At 37.0% G+C, this 7,772-nt stretch overlaps 1 long non-coding RNA gene across 4 annotated transcripts in view; it reads left to right on the top strand.

Annotated features, from left to right (window-relative positions):
* LOC117695432 (uncharacterized) overlaps nucleotides 1-1,556 on the top strand; it is a 62,071-nt gene extending 60,515 nt beyond the window's left edge. For all 4 annotated transcript variants that reach the window (XR_013105915.1, XR_013105916.1, XR_004604605.2 and 1 more), the window contains one exon: nucleotides 672-1,556. This is a non-coding gene — a long non-coding RNA (uncharacterized LOC117695432). The remainder of the gene's footprint in view (nucleotides 1-671) is intronic.
* Nucleotides 1,557-7,772: the final 6,216 nt, after the last annotated feature.

Raw genomic sequence — 7,772 nt, 5'->3', positions numbered from 1 at the left:
CTGCACAAATCAGGGAGAATACTAATCTAAATGTGGAAGTACGAGCTAACTGCCAGGTCAAAGAGAGCTAGAACAAACCCACCTGCTCCGTTAGCTTCCTCTCATACTCCCACTACAACATTTTCAATGCCAGTCTAACTCTAGCTCTCAGAAAAGGGAATTGGGGAGTTCCAAGAACTGGCATTTTCATAAGTTCTCCAAATATTTTGCACTCCGAAACATGTGGAGTATTAATCACAGTCTACTTGGAGCTATTGGCAATTGTTAGCTGCTGGGAGACAGGATAGTTTTCTTTAAGATTGGAGCTACTGGTAAGTTGACCATGGTCCAGTGGAAGATCTCAGACCTGAAACTATTGGAGCAGCATAAACTGGTCTCGGAGGGTTTTTAAAAAAGATACAGAGTTAGGTGGATAGAAAAGGAGAGAATGGGAAGGGATGGAGGAGAAGTAAATGGGATCAAAAATTCTCAAAGAACTAGGAAAAAACCAAATATGTAAATCGTGCATCTGAAAGGCTGGTATTTCTAGAAGCTTGGCTACTGAAGAAACTGTTAAGAGAGATAGTCCTGTTTATTCCCTAGTATGTGGGAGGATATTTCCTCAGTCACAGTGCAATAATTATTCATGGCTTCCAGCCACCATCTCCTAACATTTGTCTTGTTTCTGTCAGATGTTTCTAACCAGAACTGTCAAGAGGAGCAGCCAGTCAACATGCCACCACATTTCAACAACTTACCTAGGAATTGACCATAAACAAAAGTTCCAAGATCACCTGGAAATCAAGAATCACCTCCTCATATTTCTATAAATGTTAGTTTAGCTGTACTTAAAATCCATACTATTTGGGAGGCTGGGGTGGGAGAATTACTTGAGTCAAAGAACTAAGTTGAGCATCCTGAAAAACATATATGACCCTATCTCAAATCAAACCCAACAAAACATCAGAAAAGGAATCCATAGACTTTTTAGTGAGCTTGCTGAGAAAAAGAAGATACATATTAATAAAGGGAACACTGCACTGCTGGATATACTGGAAGGTTCTGTGAGATGGATCACAATGAGTGTGTTTCTAGCCCTTACCACAATGGGGCTGTGTTCTAGGATGGAATCAGTAGCTACTCCTGCTTCTGTGTGTCTGGATACCAAAGCAGGCAGTGTGACTTGGAAGTGGATGAATGTGTTTCTGATCCCTGCATGGATGAGAATGAGGCTATGTGCCTCAGTGAGATAGATTCATGCGTGTTTGCTCTTAAGAGTATTTTAGTGTGAGCTGGAAATTGATGACTGTGGATCCCAGCCATGTCTACATGGTGCCATCTGTCAGGATGCTCTTGGGGGCTTACTTCTGTGACTGTTCACCTGGATTCCCTGGAGATCACTGTGAACTCAACTCTGGTAAATGTGCCAGTCAGCCATATCTCCATGGAGATCTATGTGTGGATGGAGAAAATAACGACTACTATGACTGCATGAGTAGTGGATTCACAGGGACACACTTTGATGCCTCTGTTGATCAAACCCTCATCACAATAATAAAACATGTGACGACATTGTTGACAGTTATATTTGTCACTGCTGGCCTGGACACACAGGTGTCCTCTGTGAGATGGACATAAATGAATGCAGTAGCAAACACTGTCAGTTTAGTTGGGAATGTGCAAAGCTGTCCTCAGAAGATCAATAGGGACACATTGCAGGTCTGCCTTCCTCCTTCAACAACCTAGGATCCTCAGGTTGCTTGTATCTGTCAGCCTGAATTCACAGTTGCCTAGCATAACTGTCCTCTGAGAGGCTCCTCCCAGCAGCTGACTGAAAAAGATGCAGATACCACAGCCAAACATTAGTGAGCTCAGGAACTCTTGTGGAAGAGTTGGGGAAAGGACTGAGGAACCAGGAGGGGATATGTACTCCACAAAAAGACCAACAGAGTCAACTAACCTGGACCCTTGAGGGCTCCCAGAGATCAGTCTACCAACCAAAGAACATACACAGGCTGGACTTAGGCTGCCTGCAGATGTGCAGCTTTGTCTTCATGCTGTCCCCCAACAACTAGAGAGGGGTCTTTCCGTGACTCTGTTGCTTGCCTGTGGATCCTGTTCCCCTAACTGGGCTGCCTTGTCTGGCCCCAGTGGGAGAGTATGTGGCTAGTCCGGCAGTGACTTGATGTGCCAGGATGGGTTGGTACCTAGGGGGTCTTCCCACTTCTCAGAGAAAGGGAAGAGGATCAGAGGCCATGTGAGGAGAGTCTGGGAGGAGGAGAGGGCCAACTGTCAGTATATAAAGTAAATAAATAAACTAATGGAGAAAAACTATTAAATATTGTTAACATTTATATACCAAATATCAGTGGGAGATTTTAATACTTTCATCTTTAGGCACTTATTTCAAACTAAAAATCAGCAAAGGATCAGCATAAAGAAACAACATGATAGAGCAATAGCATTTAACAGATACTTACAGAGTATTTCATTCAATAAATAGGGAATACAACTATTCTCTACAGCATATGGGTCCTTCTCCAGAACTATTCACATTATAGGAAACAAAGCAAAATCAAAGTAATTACATTTCATCAGATAATAGAAGAATAAAAGAAGCTACATAAATAGTATCATAAAATAGAGTTTTGAGTGAACAGTGGGTCATTGAGGAAATCAAGGAAGAAAGTTTTTGAAATCCTATAAATAAATGAAAATTGTGACACAACCAACCAAAGCTATGGGATACAAAAAATAAATCATTCATAAGAAGGGTTATTGCTATAATTGCTTACATTAAAAACAATGAGATCACAATAACCTAAGCATACACTTTAAATAACCTAATAATACACCTCAAGTTTCTAGAAAAACAAGAAGTCAAACTCAGATGACATGAATATCATGAAGTACAGATAATAAAACATAGCAAATCAAACAAAAAGTTATTTGAAAAGATAAGTAAGTTCAGCAAATTTTAAAGAAAAATAGATAATCCCCAAATTAAGAATACGGATGAAAAGAAAGCTATTACAGCAGGCTCTTATGAAATTCAGAGGGACATTACAGAATACTTTGAAAATTTATGTTCTAAAAAGCTAGAAAACTGGGGCCAAGGATGCAGCTCAGTGGTAGAGGGCTTGTCTGGAATGCTCAAAGCCCTGAATTTTATTCCTAGCATTTAAAAAACAAAATGTTAGAAAACTTTAAAAAATGGATATATTCCTAAACTCATGTAACCTGCCAACACAAATTCAAGGAGATAAGAATAACTTCAAGAGAGTAAAATAAGCAGTGATACTGAAATCTTCACAAATAGAAAAGTAGATGGATTCACTACTGAATTTTAACAAATCTTTAAGGAAGTCTAACATCAGCACTCCTTAAACATTTTTCATAAAATAGAAATGATGGAGACAGCATTAAACTTATTCTGTGAAGCTGGTATTATCTTGATGACACATTTCTCTGGTGAACAGATGTAAAAAATCTCAAGATACTTGTAAACTAAACACAAGAACACACTAAGAAGAACATATACCACCACTAATTGGTTTCATATTAAGGATGCAAGTTTGGCTTAAAGCATGCAAATTAGTTAATGTAATGCACTATATTAATAGACTTAAGTACAGAATCACATGATAATTTCCATAGACCCAGAAAAGCCATTTCAAAGTTTAACATGTGTTCATGATAAAAAGTCATGAATCTAGTAATCAAAGGAACATATTTCAACTTTTAAAAAGGCTACATACAACAAACCCATAGTTAACATTATATTAAATGGAGACAAACCAAGACCATTTACTCTAAAATCTGGAGTAATATAGTGCCTACTTTTAACACTCTTATAAAATACAGTGTTTGATATAAAATATAGTGTTTGAAGCTTTAGAGCAATAATACAAGAGAAAAATTAAATGGATATAAATAGAAAAAGAAGTCAAATCAAATTACTGTTATTTGCAAATGACATGAGCATCTACTTAAAAGACCCTTGGACACCACAACCAACGACTCTTAGATCTGACACTTTCAGCACTCTTTGTTAGAATATAAAATGATGTAGTTACTGTAGAAAATATTATGGTGATTCCTTAAAATATTTGTAAAAAATTATATAATCTAGCAATTCCATTTGTGGATATTTACACAGGAAGATTGAAAACGGGATCTTCAAGAGAAATCTGTATATCTTCAGTCATAGAGCTTTTGTTTACAAGAGTAAAAAGGTAGAAATAACTCAAGTACCTATCAGTGGAAGAATAGATGAATATGGCATAAATATATAGTAGTGTTTTATTTAGCCTTTCAAAAAGAGGGATAACTTACAGCTGCTACAATGTGGATAAACTTTGAAGATACTGTGGTAAAAGAAATAAGCCCACCAAAAAATGATTTAGTGAATGATTTCACTAAGGCAAATATCTGAAGTAGTCAAATTCATAGAAAAACATATTAATAGAATAGTGGTCACCAGGGTAATTGTCTTAGTCACTGTTTTACTGCTGTGAATACCAAGAGCAAGGCAACTCTTATAAAGGAAGACATCGGCTTGGGGCTGGTTTACAGTTTTGGAGGTTTAATCCATTATCAGCATGCAAAAAGCACAGCAGCATGTAGGCAGTCATGGTGTTGGAGAGGAGCTGAGACTTCTCCATCTAGATCTGAAGGCAGCAGAAAGAGAAATACTTGGCCTGGTTTGTGTCCTTGAAACCCCAATGCCCACCTCCATCCCCCAACTCCCATTCCCCATCCCCAGTGACACACCTACTCAGAGAAGGGCACACTTAATGTCTCTCAAGTAGTGCCACTGCCAAATGACCAAGCATTCAAAAATACAAACCTACAGGGGCTGTTCTTATCTAAAGCATCACAGTAATGGTGATGAAGAAAAGGACTTTTGTTGTTTTTGTCCTCTTCCTCTTCTTCCTCTTCCTCTTCTTCTTCTTCCTCTTCCTCCTTCTCCTCCTCTTCTTCCTCCTCCTCCTCTTCTTGTTCTTTCTCCTCCTCCTCCTCTTCTTCCTTCTCCTCATTTTTGTCATTGTTGCTCTTGATTATTTTTACAAACAATAGAGATTTACTTTTTCAACATGAAAAATTCTATACATCCATTTTTCTATAATGTAGATATAGTTATTATGCCTATGCTTTTTAAAATGTTACAGATGTTTTATACACACACATTACATTTGTCACTTACCCTAAAATTGAAGTCATTAGAAAAATGGATTAAAAATCAAACTATATTGTTGAGTGACTTTTCTTGGAGGACATAAAGAAATGACAATTTATCTCATATAGGGTATACACTAAAAATTTGACTCCACCTAAGTTCAAAGTGATGCATCAATAAATTGATTAGAGTTACTTATAGGAGCATGGATAGCTGGACAGCTATATCATCAACAAAGTCCAACCCCAACATGTGTGGCCACTACATGGGTGGTTTGGGAAGCTGATTCACTGAACAATCCTACTCCAGCATGTGTGACCACTCACAAAAGATGCCTAACTGGAGTTCTGGGTTTAGTTATCCTTCCCCTTTCTATATTCTTTAGAACTTCCTAAGACCACATACAGGTGAGAGGTAGGGAGTAGTGGGTAATGTAGTGACCTTCCTTCTAAGAGTTAATGTTAACAATCCAATTATAATTTTTATTAACCTAGCTATTAGCATGTTATTGTGTTTATTTTGTTACTATGACTGCAGAGATAAACCATTTTATAGGTTATCACAGCAATCTAGGTTTCATGATGGTGATGATCATGTTTACACTTGTAGAAAACAGCTATACCACAGCACAGTACTGTATTGAGATGTAATTGACAAATAAAAGTGGTATGTATTTAAAGTGTTCAATTTTCTTCATACTACCAAGGATGGAACCCAGGGCCACTGAGCCACAACCAGACCTTAATGTTTTGATACACATGTCCATTATGAAGGAATGTAGCCAAACTAATTAACAAATGAACCACTTCACATAGTTTCCATTTGGGGTAAAGAAAAAATTTTTAAACCTTACTTTAGTTAAAGTGGTGAAAATAAATTAAAAGTGAATAATTATAAAATATATTCCATATAAATAGTAGCTAAACTGGAGTTTAAGAAAAAATATTTAGGTCAAAATATTTAAAAGTAATAAAGAATATTATAGATTGATAAAAGTTCAGTCCATCAAAATGTATAGTAATTATAAACATATATACACACCAAAAAACCCAAGGAATAAATAAATGAAATAAACAGAACTGAATGGAGCAAAATATAAGTTTACAGTTACTTGTATAATTTTTTTAATTCATAGAGCTAGAAAGAAGATAAGTAAGAAAATTTAAGATCTGAGCAACTCCATACATCCATCAGGCATGTGGCACATATACCATACACCACAAACAATATACAACTTCCTCAACTGCACATAGAACATTATCCAGAACAGATTGTATGTTAGAACACAAGAGAAAGAATAAATTTTAAAAATCCTAAATGGTATGTTTACTAAAACTACAAACCTAGTTATTAACAATGTTACCAGTATCTCTCTCTGAATGCCTTTAGCTCCTTGGTCCTTGTGATGAGATACACAGAGAGAATTCAGATGAGATGCACAGAGCACAGTATAGAAGAAGAGCGGTTTATTATAAAGTGGAAATACCTCTCAAAGAATGAGAGTAGATGGCCAAAGAGTGCATTGCATAGAAGAGGACATTCTCAAAGGGGTGAAAGAAGGCAGTTGCCAAAAGGGCAATTGTAGGGGAGAATCCAATATCAAGAGGTGAGTGTGGTCAGTGACAAAAGGGGACATTTTAAAGGAGAGTGGAGTCTCAACAGGTGAGAGTGGACAATGGTCCAAGATTACTCCAGTATACATTTTAGGCGGGCTCTACACTATTTTTATAGTGTCTAAAATGAGGTTCAATTGCATTAATTCTTAGAAGAGGGATCATTGGTATGTTGTTTTGTGGCAGTTTCTGGAGAGATTTGAACAAACAACTACATATGCCACATACCAAATCAATAATAGACCAAATAAATTAAGAATATCTCCAAGAGGCAGGTGGATTTTTGAGTTCGAGGCCAGCCTGGTCTACAGAGTGAGTTCCAGGACAGCCAGGACTACACAGAGAAACCCTGTCTTGAAAAACCAACCCCCCCCCCCCAAAAAAAAAGAATATCTCTAAAGTCCAATTTGGTGAACCAATGAATTGTATTGGGGTTAATTACAGAATCAGAGAAGACACAAAGCTTGCTGTATCACCAAAGGCCTACCAAAGCATGGATGACAGCTCACTAAAGTTGGAAATCTAAAAAGCACTGGACAACTTGCAGACAGCTCCACAGTTTGTACAGTGCTATTTCCAGGAAGCACAGCTGATCAAAGAGTGTATTTCATCAGTTGTTACTGCTTATAATATGCTTGGGGAGGCAGGGGCCTAATTTATCTGTTCAGTTACAGGGACTTCCTGAGATTTTTGTATTGTTTACTTTGGTCTTAACTAGCTTCCCTGTAGGTAGAATGTTCTCTGTCCTCTTTAGAATATCTTTATTCTTAGTGAATTTTCCTCCAGAATATAATACTTTACCTCAGAGGAAACTGCTATATAATCTATGTCCTTGTTTTTTATATCATAAAGGTTTCTGTTAAATAATAATCTTAAAATACGTAAAGTTCTAGAAGTTAGGTTTAGATCATTACCCATTAATCACTTTGTAAGCCCTTTGGGAATTCACATGTTCTCCCAGGACCAAAGGTAACACTCAGGTCTCATATAACACAGTCTTT

The sequence above is a fragment of the Arvicanthis niloticus genome, chromosome X (assembly GCF_011762505.2).
Source record: "Arvicanthis niloticus isolate mArvNil1 chromosome X, mArvNil1.pat.X, whole genome shotgun sequence".
Lineage (NCBI taxonomy): Eukaryota > Metazoa > Chordata > Mammalia > Rodentia > Muridae > Arvicanthis > Arvicanthis niloticus.
This window is presented reverse-complemented; position numbering and strand designations above follow the sequence as displayed.